Consider the following 16,839-nt stretch of genomic DNA (forward strand, 5'->3'; position numbering starts at 1 on the left):
CAACTAACATAGCAATTCATGTGAGGTAAGGCGTATTAAGTGCATAAGCATGCGAGTAATAGGAAGCAGGAGCAATAAATTTTGTAATTTCAACTTATTCTAACATCTGATTGAATGTTCGAGTTACATTACACATGATTAGCAATTTAGGGGAGGCGAAGGGCCATACGAGCATGCATTGACTAACATGCAATCATCTATTCACTATACAATTATTGATCGTGACATGTGGTTCGATAAACGGAAACCTTTGGATAATGGTCTGCACCTTCGGTTGATTCATCGAATTTAGACTTACGCCTATGGCTAGGACTCCATGGAATGGTTCACCGATGCCTTATACCAACACAATTCACTTATAAGGATCTATGCATTCAACCTTCAATACTTAAACCTAAAAAGGGGATTTGTTAATTACCTCCAATGGTCGCTAGGACGACTCTGGCGATGCAATGTGGTCGCAGCTACGTCGCGGACTAGTGGGGATGGGGAGAATGCTCCAATCTACCCCCTCTTGCACCTTCTCCCCTTCTCCCCATCTCTCTCTCCCTTCCTTTTCAAGTAAAAATTCGTATAGAGGTGAGAGAGAAATTTTTGAGTTTTTATATTCAAAAATTGTGTCCAAATGACCCTGGGGGCCCTTTTTCTAACATGCATGCCCATTTTGGTCTGCAGGGCCCCTATGGGGGCCCACTGGCTCATTTGTGCCATGGGGCAAGTGCCCCATCATAGGATGAGCGATCAGTCCAAATTTGGTGGAGATCGTATGCGTCAATTAACTGCGGGGCCCTACTTGCGATGGACGGTCATCGGTGATTGATCGGGGTCGCGACTATATGGATATGAGAAGAAAAATATCTTTAACTTATACCTTGAGTTTGGTCGCGATCTAAGGGTCGGAAAGCCATAACTTTGCGAAAGAGTGGGAGGTTCATTTTATTTAAGTTTCAGGTTTCAGCCTTAGGTATTTGCGCATTTGAAGCACTCGGCTTATGACCTAAGTTGCGCAGTTTTGGGTACTATCTTGATTCTCCACTCACAATAGACTTCAAGCCCAGTGAAACGGATAATATTCTATAATTTCGGAACTAGTGGCCTATTAAATAGCGGTCTAGAGCTTGTTCAGATAATCGGGGCATTTTTGGAATGAATTGGGTAGGGAGATTTTTGTGCGCAATGGTTACGATTTGGATTAGCTAAGTGCATAGTATAGCCTATTCACAATTAGTAAAATGACAATTTGGTCATAATCACTCAAAACCATCAGTTCTTAGGATAAACGAATAATTGAGTCACTTTGGTTTGTTAATTAAGATCTGACCCTTAGTTATCTCAGCTTTGAATAGATCTTTAATTTAGTTGTTGTTGTCTCAATTGGTCAATGATAGGTTAGCTAGATTTGAGCCACAGATGAACAAATCATGAGGTTAGACTTAATATTTAAGTGATTGGGCAGATTTGTTGGCTTCCTATAGTTGATTAATCGGATTCATGTGGTTATTTATTGGTATCACTTATGTATAGGCTCACCTAGAGCGTTAAAGGTTAGTAAGTGACGACGTATGCTAGTTATATAAAAAAAATTTAAGAATTTTTGAAAATTCAAAATGGCGAAAATCCATAACGTTACAAGTCTGAAAATGGTTGGAGACCCAATTGGGTCTAGCGAGACCTTAAAGGTCCACGTATCTCTGCGGCCATATGGCAAGAGATCTGAAAATGGTTTTAGATCTACGAAGATCTCTTGCAGGAAAATCGTATAAGTATTGTGGCTGCGAAAGATCCCGAATTAGCAAGGAAACACATTAAGGGTATTGTCACCTCTCGAAGCTATAAAGGGAGAACGCGATGAAGAGTTCAGGGCGCACACTAAATAGAATTTGTCTTTAGAGTTTTTATCTTTTATCTTAACTTAGTCTTAAATTAAATCACTACTGTCCAGCGCCACCAATATAGTACACTAGCTTAGGATTAGGATAAATATTTACAAAACATTTTGTTGTTGGATCCTGATCAACCGAGTTCTAACTTGGAAGATCAAACATTTTTTGTCACATCTTGCTGACTATTCACTTAGATCGCTTGTCCATAGAGTGGTTCAGTTATTTATCTCTCATTTTATTTTATTCTCTCATTTATTTGTTACTCTATTGATTGTATTGAGCATTAATTATAATTCAATAAAATAATTGGCATTATTTTAGACTATTTCATTTTTTATGTCTCCATTGAGAAATACATTACCTATAATTATTAGTGAAAGAACAGGTTCTCAAGACACAAGGAAAAAAGAATCCACAAGGAAATTCTAACTCCTACCCTTCTACAAATCACCGGATTGCTATTACAACTGGTGGTCGAGCCTTCGGTCTTAAATGGTCCATCTCAACGCAAAGGCACCAGCGTTGAATCAAACGCCCGCACTTTCCTAATCATGCACGTTAACCGAATATAAACCCTTGCTAACACATATGACCTCGTGTTTAATTGAATTGTGCAAATACAATTTATTCAAATTAAGCATGCCAAATTAAGGATCCAAGTTTAGATGCATCATAAGCCAAAAATTATTAGTTATTTGATTGTATAACTATATGCTATTGGTGGACATTTATTGGGCGCTTGAAATGAAAATATCAAAAGTTTCATTTCATCAAATGTGCCCATTAATCAAAGGTTAGGATTGTTCAACTAATCTAATTTTGGGAGTTTGACCTACTTGGTATTTTAAGCCGTTTAATTTGTGTTAATATCTGCAGCATGTACAATTTTTGTGCACTGCTTGTGAAGGATCATTGGCTGCCAGAGCATCATTAACTCCTCTAGTGTAAAAAAGGGTTTGTAAGAAAGTGCAGTGACAGTCTTCCACATCTTCACCGTTGTTTCAAAAGGAATTACATCGACCATATAGCATGTTGAAAGGATCGCAGATAACAAAACAATCTTGCAGGTGAACAAGTGTAAGATAAGTGATGACTGCAGAGGGTTCCTTTTACTGGTGGAGAATACGTGCTGAGAGTCTGAATCTGCCTAGGGCTGGTTAAGGGCAGATCATGACCAGGTCACTACCTGTAGGACTGGTGCCACACCACTAAAGTACAAGTGATTTCAAGCAACAGAAAGTCACTAAAGTTAAATTACCAAATTTGTGTACAATTCAATTTAGTTGCACGGCTAAATCGATCTAGATGACACGACGGTGGAATTAAACAAAACAATGAAAAAAGGAAGATTTGGCACATTCGGGATACTTAAGGACCAGTCTAGATTCTTGAAATATCATGAAAATATGGTGTAAAACTTACATTTTTACTTCTTAATGCCAATTGAATCAACCAAGTTATCAAATTATAGTAATAGGTCCGAATTGCCATCACTTGGATGAATAGAGGTGCGTTGAAGTGGCATAGTTTTGTGGCCCCACCATAATATATGTGTTATATCTACACGGTCCATCTATCATCCGAGATTATCTTATGAAAGAGAAACAAAATAAGGCAAAGCAGAAATTGACCCCACCACAGAAAGTTGGGATTGAACATCTACCATTGAATACTTCCTGCAGCCTACAAAAGTGTTGGATGAAGCTGATACTTGGAGTCATACTCTAAAATGATATGGCAAAATAGATAGACGCTGTAGACACCGTGAATATTTAGCATGCAAGTTAAAAAAATAAAAGCTACGAGAGTGGTATTGGTATCACATACAGCTTTATCTAGGACTATTGTGGTAGTGATGATCAATTATCTATTTATATAACATTAGATCACATTACTACATTAATTGTTAAAAACAAACAGGCCCTAAAAGAGAAAAACCTTTCTCTAAAAACAACTACAACGTTTAATACATTATTAACAAAAATCTATTATAAATACATTTAAATTAAAACAGACAAGTAAGAAGTTTTCAAAATTCACAACTTATAAATAATGATCAGAAAATATACAAATGTGGGCCCTACACGAGCGCATGTTTGAGAAATGGCACACTAACACACTCTCACTCATGCTCCATCATACATGGTTCTATTAAAGGGCTCAATGTTTAAGAGAACTGTGCGTGAAAAGTACTTTCCCTGTTCAATGTATGTCAGAAATCATGGCAACAAAACAATAACAGAAAGACACCCAACTTCGTTGGTTTAAACCATAAAAAATAAAAAAATTACAACACTAAATGTATATATGGTATATTCCAGTTTTTAGTTTGGGTAGGTGGGTCCCTTGGTTCAGCACTCCATCCTTGATGGGACACCTGCAAATAGATGGTTAATGAATTCAAAAGGCCAAAGATTGGATGGATAGGATCTTAAATTCAGGGCATGATTTCTGGGCTATGGTCCTGGTATGATTGGGCCCATAAAACCAATGGTCTAGATCTTACTGTATAAACAAAAGAGGGAGGATGCTCTGCATGACTTTCCATTGAGGATAATGTAATCGTTGCTTGTTGAATGGTGCACGCATGTCTAGAATGGTGGTGCTTTACTCGTTGAGTACTTGGGCTTTTCAGACCATTTTGAGTCTAATGATAAAAATTTAGAAAATAAAATCGAAAATGATACACCTACGAGGATGTTTTTTTCATGCATACACCCCTACATTTCTTTTTGCAGTTGAATAATCACGACTCTATTACCAAAGTAAAGACAGTGGATGTCTGCATAAATACAAGGGTGTTACTACCAACTCATGAATAATATCTTCTTATCATCATATAGAAATTCTGCGTATCATAACCTATTTCAAATTATCTTTAACAGTGAAAAAAAAGAAAAGTAAAAAAAGAATTGTTGATTGGCCTTGTTTGTATACCACCTCACAAGTAAAGTTATTTATTTATTTTAACTTTTGACAGTGAAAAAATTTACTCTTTAAAAACTAAAGTAAGTTAGCATTTTAAAGTTATTTATAGCCATTAGTAAAAAGTACTTGCTTTTTACTCTCTCATCATTCCACATAATGGCCGGTCTATATCAAAGATGGCCTAGCATGATGGACAGCCCACATCGAAGGTGAGGCCCAAGATGGACAGTTCACATAAGAGGTAGGGCCTACTGTGATTTATATGTTTTATCCACACCGCCCATCTGTTTTGCCAAATCATTCTATGGTATGATCGATAATTAAAAAAAAATAGACAAATCCAAAGCTTAGGTAAGCTGCACAGTGGGAATTGAATGCCCACCATTAAAATCTTATTGGGAATCATAAAAGTTCTTATCAAGATGAAATTTATATTTTCCCTTCATCCAAATCTATGCGATCTTATGAACAGGTTGGATGGTAGATAAACATTACAGTGGGCCCTAGGGATGTTTCAACCATAGGCATCATAATCACCACTGCTTCTTATGATATGATCCACTTGAATTTTCGATGTGCCTCAATTTTGGGCTCCTGCCCTAAAATTAATCTGGAAAGTATAGGGACCGTATGGATGAAACCCATACATCACTGTGGGCCCCACCGACCCTTGCTGTGACCGAGTCCGTCCACACAGGGACGCAACCCGCTTCTCTCCACATGATAAGCAATGGACGTTGATGGTGGGCCTTACATAAGAACAATTAACACCGATGGTGGGTCCACATGATGAATGACCCATATCAAGGTGGGCCATACAGAATGGGTGGTCCAGATCAAAGGTTGGCCCTTAATCCAAGGCAAGCCCTATTTGATGGATGACTCACATTGAAGGTGGGGCCCACATAATGGACGATGCACATCAAAGGTGGGTTCCACAAGATGGGCAATGGACATTGAAGGTGGGCCCTATATGATGGATGACTCACATCAAGGTGGATCCTACATAATGGATAATCCACAGCAAAAGTTGGCCTCAAATGATGAATGGTCGACATCCAAAGCGGGCCCGCATGATGGACGGCCCACATCAAAGATGAGACCCACACAATGGACGGGTCATATCAAAGGTGGACTCTACATAATGGGCAGTGGATATTGAAGGTGGACCCTACATGATGTACAATAACATTAACGGTGGGCCCCACATGGGGACCATCCATATCAAACGTCGGCACCTAATGATGAATAACCCATGTCCAAGGCAAGGCTCGCATATAGGATGTCCCATTTCTAAGTTTGGCTCCGCATGATGGGCGGCCCGAATTAAAGGTGGACCCCACATGATGGATAATCCACATCCAATGTAATGCCTTGAATTTTAAGGGTCACGCACGAACTCCATCTTTGATATTTCAGGAGTTAATGATCCAAAATATACATACATCCATCCGAACAATGAAGTCTACTCAGTTGGGGATTCCAATATACGAGTCAAAAAATGAATAAGTATAAAGTGTAAAGTTTTCGCCTAACACTCCAAAAATAACGTACCGGCGATAAAACGTGTCAATCTATATCTGCCCATCCGAAGTCTAAAAATACGAGAACTCCTCCATAGAGTCCACATAGGTCTCATCTAAGGCATTGTCTTTGGTGGTACCTGCATCAATAACATCGTATGGTTGGTATTTTAAAACATCATCCTAAGTGAGAGTGAGTGATTAACTCAGTGGTTTAATTTTCCTAAGTTACACATGTTATCAAAACAATCAAGCACAATTAATAATAGCATAACAAAACAAACAGTTTTCTAAACTGATTTACTATATGCATGGATGACATGATATGCAAATGTATGGCACAGGAATAATAACAAGTTCAATGTTTTTCATCAACATAGTTAATTACCATATAACTATCTTATTATAATGTGGCTCGTCACCAGCATTATGCATGATTAGCTAAGCATTTATTAATCCAAATTCAAACAGTAAATTGGTGAAGCTAAGATACCACTATTATATTACAAGTCGCTAATTGGATCATATGGCTCGTTGCAGCACATTGTGGCTCCTCGCCAGTGTCTTTTGATCCAATTTACGGTTCATCACCCAAGTGCCCAATTGATATAAATATTATAACAATAAGGGTCCATCACCCTAATAACAATTACAAAAGGGTAAGGGCTTATTAGCCAACACTAAATCAATGTGAAAAGGGTCGTCACCCGATTCTTATAAGAACATGGTAGGCTCATCACCAATATCAGCAACAATTATTTATCCTATTGTGATATGGCAAGACACTTTCATTAGTACTCACTAGTCATTAAGGGGAGGCTCGTCACCCTAGCATAGGCCGACGGATAGGACACGAAGTCACATACCATCATACTCGGCTCATGATTCTTTCATAAGATCGTATCGCGCTAGCGGTTATGAATGGACTCATATCAATGGTAATAGTAGTATTTCATATTTCAATAGGGTGTGATTCAATAACAAGCATATACACGATCAGTCATGCATTAGACTAACCCGATCGACTTACAGGGAACCTGGCCTGACAAAACTGGCATTGGGTGAAAAACATCTCACATAATTCCAACTATTGTCGGTCGTTCGTGTTCACTCTTGGTCGATCGGACAAGTCTGGAGTGTTCGACCCGAGGTGGGCCACCTTGCTCACTTAAATAATTTACAGAGCTTGATCCACAATAATAATAATTCAAAACATGAAATACATATGAAGCAAAGTTGTGCCACAATAAGTTACATCAATCGTACATACGCATGAACCAATACAATCAAATTAATATCCAACAACTTATCTCACACATCGACAAGTTCTAAAATCAAGAAATTTTTTTTTTCAAGCATTTCTTCGAGTATGTTGTCAACCAAGTAGCAAATATTGTCAAGGTTATTATAACAAAGTAAGTCTGGATCCCTACTCTTGCTCCGATGGTAGACTCTCAGGAGTTTTAATACCCAATCATGGCATGCGTGTGTGGGGGTGTGTGTGCGTATTTTTTTTTTTTAAATAATAATAAATAAATAAAATAAAATAAAATAAAATAAAAACAAAATAATAATAATAATAATAAACAAAGCAAGTCTAGAAATCATAGCATATGAAATCCCTATAATGACAATGATTCATTATATGTGACTATCAATGGTTGATAAAAGAAAACCTACAAGGAATGGTCTACACCTTAGTAGGGTTTTGCTTGACCCAATCGCACTTAGGGTTAGGGTTTTAGGGGAAAACACTAATTCCTAAATCAATTAGAAAAAATTCAATCATGTAAGATTCATAGGATCTAACACTAAGTAACTTAATCGGAAGGTAGGAAGCATTTTTGACCTCTGATTACATGTGAAGATGGATTTGATGGAGGGTTCGGTAGTAGCTAGTGGGCAGTCGGTAAGGAAACTACTTATTGCTCACGTGCATGCTAGGGTTTAGTGTGGAAATTTTACATGACGTTAAATATTCAATGTCCGACACAATGGACGGCCCACATCCAAGGTGGGCCCCACATGATGGATATCCTACATCAAAGGTGGGCCTCATAAGGTGGATGGTCCACATTGAAGGTAAGCCCCACACGAGATGGATGATTCACATTAAAGGTAGGGCCAAAATGGACCCAACATAATGAATGGTTCACATTGAAGGTAGGCCCCACACGAGATGGATGATTCACATTAAAGGATCAAAATGGACCCAACATAATAAATGGTCCACATTAAAGGTTGGGCCCACACAATAGAAGATGAATATTAAAGGTAAACCAAACATAATTGAGGATGAATACTAATGTGATGTTGGAAGCCAAAACTACTTTTTTCTACTTTTTGCCTAATAAGTATGTTATTTACCAAACATTAAGTAAGCTAAACAAGTAGAAATCAAGATAAGCTACTTGAGGTATAAGTAGCTTATGTACAGCACCTTATGATCCAAACAAGCCCTCAATTTATATAGAATTGAGATTTTTTAAAATGGTTCCAATAAAAAGGATGTTGGAAAGTAGAACCAAAGTTGAAAAGGTAGCATCCACCCAGAAACATTGAATCTACGACGTTGAGGTGAGAATCTCAGGAAACCCTCCCCATTGGAAATATCTCCCATAACACCCTTTGCAAGAATACTGAAAAGGTTATGAGAATCCCTTTATAAGAATACAGAAAAAGTTACGAGAATCTCTCTCAACCTCATTTATCCATTCACGGAAGTGGAAGATATTAGTAAGAACTCTGATTACCTCCAAACCTCTCTCTCACCCTTTAGGGAGAGCCTTTTATAGGTACCATCATCCTTCAAAGAGGAACATGGGTTAAGGTGGAAGTTGAGGTAAGGTGTAGAAATTAAGTTGGCTTAAAGATACAAGAACTTGACTCAATGACTAGACCCAGTCATTAATCAAGTAGACTTGGTGTTGTGTAACTAAACTAAAACATATTGGTGTTTTTCAAAATAAAGTGTATAGTTTTCTGAAAATAGTTTACTACTATTTCAAACTCAAAAGTAACTTTTCGAAAATGAACAAAATAATTACTCTTTGTTTACTTTCTAAAAAGAAGAGTAAGAAAAAGTGGTTAGAGGGAGAGAAATAAGGGAATCCCTTGTGCCCACAAATTGCACACATCCAAGTTGCACTGGCGCTGCAACGTCGCCCTATTTATTAACCGTTAGGGCGACAGATGAATTCAAATGTTGCCGAGGCAAATTCCTTGATATGACAAACTACCAAGAGGCAGCCGAAAGAGGCATGTAGCTGTTCAAATTGACATGAGGGGCATCAATGTGACCTATCTGGGTTTATAAAACCCCAGCCTTGGGTTGTTTTAGATTCACCAAAAAACTCTCTTTAATCCATGTCTTCTTCTCTTGTATCTTTCACTAATTTTTCAAAATAGGCTCTTCAATTAGGTTTTTAGAATTTCTAAAAATTACCGAATTACAATAATCAGGATGCAAAAGTTTGTTTGGGATGCTGTTTTAGTTTTGCAAGTTGAAGTATACATTTTTTTTGTTAGGGAGGTAGACTTGTTGCAACATGAAATTTTATTTGTTGTAACCCTCTTGCAAACTAATATTTTATACCAATAAGATGAGCATTCCTTAAAATAACAGCTAAATAACATACCTCAGCCTTCTTAATAAGTCATATAAACATATGTGGCCTCTATCCATCTATTTTCTTCCTTCAAAACATCTGGTTAAGTAAGAAACATATAAAATAGTTACAGTGCATAATGTGCTGGTTGAAGGACTCTACCCACTTAGACAGGTTTGACAGTTAATCCCTTTTTCTATCTTAGAAAAAAAGAAGAAGAGAGTGTCACAGCTAAATCATCGTGCGTCGCCATATCAAGTCAACCTTCCCAATCGAGTCCCTCTCGAAAACGAATTTCCTAGTGACTCGATGAAAGACTCAAAACTGTAGTAGAAAAAACTTGTACCAAGGTGGGGGTAAAGCCCTAAATAGGGTTCTTGGTGTCACGTGATTCCGTAAAGACGACTCCAAATAGGTGGAACAATATTATAATGACAATAATTACTTATAAAGTAGAATTTACATTCAAGATAGTAGTGATTATATTTGAAATGATATTATTTCACTAGTATCATCCTCTTTTATCAATGTCATTATAATGACAATAATGATTTATAAAGTAGAATTTATATTGGATATTGTAGTGATTATATTCTAAATGATATTATTTCACTACCATTGCTTGTCTCATCGATATATTTCACTTTTAAGTAATTAATTGCTTTCAACTTTATTTGCCACTACATTAATACAATTATGCAAATGCATGTGCATTGCATGAAAAAAGGCGCAATATAAGCTGAATTTCTAAAAAAGAAAAAAAAATAAATAAATAACATTCGCAGGCCAGTTACGAAAAAGAGTACGACGGTTTAAAGGGAAGCGGATTGGCTGGTGTACCATATAGCTGGTGTATTGATGTCAGCAAGTTCCGTGGGTCCCATCATGAGGTATATGTTATATCCAAACCATCCATCCATTTGGAGAGCTCGTAGTAAGTCTTGAGACGAAAATTAATACATATCTAACTATCAAGTGGACCACAATGAAAAAAACAGTGGGGGATGGAACGTCTACCATTGAAACCCTTTTGAGGGTCACAGAAGTTTTGGATCAACATGAAATTTTGTTTCCTCTTTATCCAGGTCTTTGTGACCTAATGAACAGATTGGATGGAAAATAATCTTTATGGTGGGCCCTACAAATTTTTTAACATGAAAATCATTATCCCCTGTGCTATCTGTGGTGTGGTCCATTTGATCTTTGGATATGATTCATTTTGTGTATAATACTATAAAATGAACTCGAAAAATGGTTGAACTGTATAGATATAATAAATACATAACTGTGGTGCCCATGTAACATTGATCTCCTTTGAACCGTTCGTACAACTCGGAGCTGGAGGAGCGTCAGCGATCGTCTTCGCACGATACGTACCTACTATATAGCGCTCACCAGCCAATCCACTTCCGTGTAAAGCAATCAAAAGCTTCACCCGAGCTACAAGTACACTGAACCTAGGAGTGGCAGTGGGTTTCCAGCCTGGCTAGGGCTCAGGCTGTAATAGAGACATGTAGGTCAGGTGGCGGACGCGGTTTGGCTAGAGACCCAACACCAGCCAGCTGGCTGGTGTCAAAGCTCTGTAAGCCCCACTATGATGTATCTGTTTTATCATGCCGTCCATCCGTTTTTCCAGCTCACTTTAGTACATGAGAATGGGAAATAAACATTACAGTGGCCCTACGAAGTTTTTAATGGTGGACAATCTGTGAATACTTTTTTTCTGTTTTCCTGTGGTGTGCTCCCCTTTTGATTTAGATCCACCTCATTTTTTGGGCTAATGCCCGGAAATGAGCTGGCAAAATGAGTAGATAGCGTGTATAAAACATATAAATTATGGTGGATCCCAAAAAGCTTTCAAAAAGCTTTGAAACTAGCTAGCTGGCTAGTTGGGGTCACTAGCCAAACCGCATCAGGTGTGGGGCAGTATTTGAACGCTCAACGGTTCGCCGGACCTGGTTAAAAGTTAGCCTACGAGCTTAGGCCTGAAATAAATAATTACTAAGTGGGCTGGACCCGTGCTGACCTGGACTTGGGTCACTCAACTCTTTGTCACCCATGATGGGGCCGGTCTGATGACCGTTCATCCAAAAGACTTACCATCAATGCACTGCTGTCCACATTGACATAGGTTGCGAATCTTAGCCGTCTGTTTGTTGACCTCTTTATTCAAAGTCAATTAAATTTAATTTCCAAGTCTTGATACAACTGGAGCCATGAACAAATAGCTCTTTACATTCATTTCTTTTGGTGATGGATATACCATATATTTTGTACACGAGTTCTCAGCTATAGCTGGTGAATTTTGGGTACGAGAAGCTACTGTAGCAAGCCAACCCCGTTTAGATTGATAGTCAAAAGTCTATTTTAATTTCATTTTTACTATTTATAAACTTACTATTTTTTTCGTCAAAAATCATGAAGTCTAATGATGCGGGGTTGAACATGATGAGGTTGAGCACGTCTCCCTAAAGAGGATAACTGTTCTGAACCCACGAAACTTCTCTGGACTCTTCAAATTTGAAATTGATTGATGAATGAAATAAATGAGTTTACAACCGTTTAAATAGGGATACGAAGCAATGGGAGAGAAATCAGAAGCAAACTACGACTAAAACTCCTAGAATTCGTAACTTATTATAAATAGTAAACTTACTATTTATAGACGGTCATGATATCTACTAGAGCGCAAGGTTTTCAGCCAAAAATAATAAGTGTCCTATTTGGCGTCACCAAGCCGTTCTCTTAGTTTTACTAACTTCTTTTTTGTGTTAGGCGCAACTCCTAAAGCCCAACGCATGAAGAGTTATAATCAAACTAAAACTTATTATTTATAGTAAAAACGGAAGTAAAATAAGGAAATAGCCGTCGATCCAAGGGTATTTCGTAAATTCGGCTTGCGCAACCTGACATGTCGGGGTTGGTTGGCTAAAGTAGCTCGTTCTACCCCAAAATCATATATTTTACGCCTGATAACTCATTTTGGATTGTGAGATATGCCTGATCTAAGGTTTGACTGTCCGGATTACTTTTGTTGTCGATTTGGCCTTTTTTTATTCATCTTAGCCATGAAATTGTTCGCGACCCGCTATACATCATCTAATAGAAATCATGACCGTCTATAAATAGTAAGCTTACTATCTATAGTAAGTCACGTTTTTAGGGAGTTTGAGTTGGAATTTCATTCTGAAACTTCTTCTTAGATTTGATATCATTATTTAAACGATTGTAAATTTATTTTTATCATTAGTCAATTTATTTTCGAATTTATTATAATTTATCTTTATTTTCTATTTTTTCTCGTGAATTCCAGAGGCTCCATAGATTCTAAGTAAGCTCCATGAATTTAGAGTAATTATCCCCTCAAGGAAGAGGATGATCAACCTCATCACATCCATCCTTGCATCAATTTTGAAGAAACAACCACTCAAGTCCAGGTGCCAACCAATTCTCCTGCTGCGATCCACAAGTGATCATCTCAAGGCGCAATTGTATTTTAAGTTTTATAATTTATGTCACAGGTACTATCAGAACGAGTTGAAATATGGAGTTCTACATTGATTTAGGCATGTTCATGAATTATTTTGGTATTTATACATTTCAATTAATCTAACTTCATTTTCATTGTCATTTTGCATGTAAAGCTTGCATCAGTGGAGTAAGAACTTTAAAAGTACAGATTAAACTTTTTAAAGGAATATTTCTTCTAGTAGTGTTAATGATGATTTTCTAAGGGGGCTGAAGATCAGAACAGCAAAATAAACGTATGTCTATTATCTTTCGAAAGTTATTTTGTTATAGAAGAGCAAAATAAACAATTATCTTTCAAAGGTTTCTTTTTCTTTTCCCATGTGCTCACCCCACAAACACTGGAACCTATGACTTCAGTTCAAGCCTGTTTATGACTGAGCCATGTACTAAGACCACGTGTTAATCAATGGCATATGTCTACGTAATATGGGTTAATTCTCTTAGCCCCAAAATCTGAGTGGTCCACCCTTCACACTGCCTTGGCTATGACTGAGGAACCAACAATGTGGGTGGGACCCTGACCATAGGGCCTACCTTGATGTATGCATTGTACATCCACGCTGTTCATCTGTTTTTTCGCCTTATTTTAGTGCATAATCCAAAACATAAATTAGATAAAATTATCAGGTGGACCACACCACAGGAAGCAATGGTCATTGAACGCCCACTATTAAAAACTTTCAAGGGTCCACCATAATTTATTTTTTTACCATCTAACCTGTTGATTAGGTCACACAGACCTGGGTGAAACGCAAAAACTAATATATATCAGCTTCATTCAAAACTTTTGTGGCCCATAAAAGATTTTTAATAGTCAATAATCATTGTTTCTTGTGGTGTAGTACACCTTAAATTTGTATCTACTTCATTTTTTTGTATTATACCTTAAAATAAATCAGCAAAATAGATGAACAGCATGGATATACAATGCATACATCCAGGTAGTCCCTACGGTCAGGGTCCCACCTACATGGATGGTTCTCGGGTAGCAGCCAGGTCGCCCTCCCTTCACACCAGCCATACTCATACTATAAAAATGTACAGTTAGAAGGAAATGTTCAATGGCCCATATTTTAACATATAGGTGTTGCTACCAGATAAGTGGAACAGGCTTTTGTTTTTTTTTTCTAGAGCATGCACTGAGTGTGTCTACCTGAATGGCCCAGATCGTGAACACATGTGCAAAGAAGGCCCGTCCATTCATGCGACCTAGTATGATGTGTACGTGGCATCACCTAAATGTAGCCAATATATGGCATGACATGATCCTTGACTACAATAGTATACATGATAGCTTCCCACTCAAAGTTTATTATCTTTTAATTTTCAAATGGAGATTGCACCACCGACCTCTCTAACAAAAATTGGCCGCACCGCTTTCATTACGAGTCCTGTATTGTACATCACACAATGTAGAATAATTACAATACTTCAGTGATAGTTCGCCATGATTTTTAAGTTGTGGTGTATCACCTGCTGTAAACGTGGTGGCATGGATAGTAAAGTCAAGCCACAACTTCCTGCATAACGGGAAGTAGGTGCGGCCCACCGTGATGTTCGTCAGAAATCATCCTAACCATCCGTTTTGCCAGATCATATTAGTACATGTGCCCAAAAGTAAAGTAGACCCAAAACTTAAGTAGGCCACAAGATCGGAAACAGCGAGGATTGAACGTCTACCAATCAACATTAATGAGACAGAAGTTTCGGATCAGGCTAATATTTCTGTGTTTTCAGTTCATCTCCGTACAAATGGTTTCATGAACGATACGATAGATGTCATATAAATATCACGGTGAACCTAATGAGGTTTCAACTGTCATGTGGTCAAGGTAGCGCATACGCGTAGGGCGTTAGTGCCGTGAATCGGGCACAGCCGCACAGCAACTTTTAAATGGTGGTGAACTGCCACCATTATCTTATACCATGCTCGGGTCTAGAAATCCCAACTGGTCGTATTATACGGGGTCCAGCTTACATATCAGGAACCACGTGGCGAAGTGGGAGAAGGTGGGGTACCATAATTCGTGGCGCCTTCGATGCGCGTCACCGGTCCGACACAATGCGCACCCAGCGCTGCTAACGTGAGCCACGACGTGCCACGCACTCTCCTCGCCTTTTCCCAAGAGCTAGAGCAGAAGCACCGCTGTTTTGGATGGCACATTGGCACCACCGCACCGCGACCTGAAAAAAAAAAAAAACGAAGAATGTCGTTTGATGACTCCCAATAACAGAAAAAGACCCTGACCTTGCAGTAAATTACCAAAAGACCTCGGTTTGCGTATGTCACGACTGACGTCTGGCGTCTGTCCCCGTCCACAGGGCCCCTCGTTCTGAATGGTCTTGTGATCGATGATCGGAACCGTCCATTTTGTAGACTCTTTGCTGTGAGGGCCACTGTAAGAAAGTTATGCCGAACGGATGATCGTGAGCATCATCCATCTGTGCATGAATCAACATTTTCAGTGGCTCGCATTCAACTCTAAAATCAATGTATGGATCATCACTGAAGCATGATTATGAGATGGTAACTTATTTTTTTGGAACTAAGTTGAATATGGACGGTTAAAATCATCATGTCATCTCAGAATGTGGGCCCCAGTGGTTTGGTTTGGCAGGGCCCACGCACGCAGGATCATGAATCGCGACAGAGGCAAAAACGGACTATACCAAAATCCTGAGTTGCAGGAGCCACTACATGCATGTGGCAGCAACTCGCTAAGTTGTACAAGTTCATCCACCGTACGCACTGCATGTATGAAGCTCGACCGTCCAAATGATGGGCACCATTGTAGCTGGGGATCAATTATAGCATCGATCATGTGATCCCATCATTCCAACTCATACATCAAATGGTCTTGCAAAGAAGTGGACGCGGTTTGGCAAGTGACGCCGTCCATCCATTTTTCCAGATAATTTTAGGGCTTGATTTCAAAAATGAGGTTGATCTAAATCTCAGGTGGACCACACCATGGAAAAACAGTAGTGATTGAATGTCCACAGTTAAAAACCTCCTATGGCACACTGTAATATTTATTTGACATCCAACCTGTTGATTAGGTCATACACAACCGGATGAAGGAAAAATAAGAAAAAACAAATATCAGCTTGGTCCACTTGAGATTTGGATCTATCTCATTTTTGGGCTCATTCCGTAAAATGATCTAAAAAAATGGATGGACGGTGGCCATTGGCTAGTGGCAGGGTCACTAGCCAATCCGCTTCCGAAAGAAACAGTCAAAACTCAATGGCCAAGATCAGATGTTGTAAGATCTTCTGATCATGTGGACGGTTTGAGTAGTCCATGCTTTGTGCAGTGCTCTCTCTCTCTCTCTCTCTCGTACTACATGAATTTGCCGTCCGTTA

This window comes from Magnolia sinica, chromosome 3 (genome assembly GCF_029962835.1).
Source record: "Magnolia sinica isolate HGM2019 chromosome 3, MsV1, whole genome shotgun sequence".
Lineage (NCBI taxonomy): Eukaryota > Viridiplantae > Streptophyta > Magnoliopsida > Magnoliales > Magnoliaceae > Magnolia > Magnolia sinica.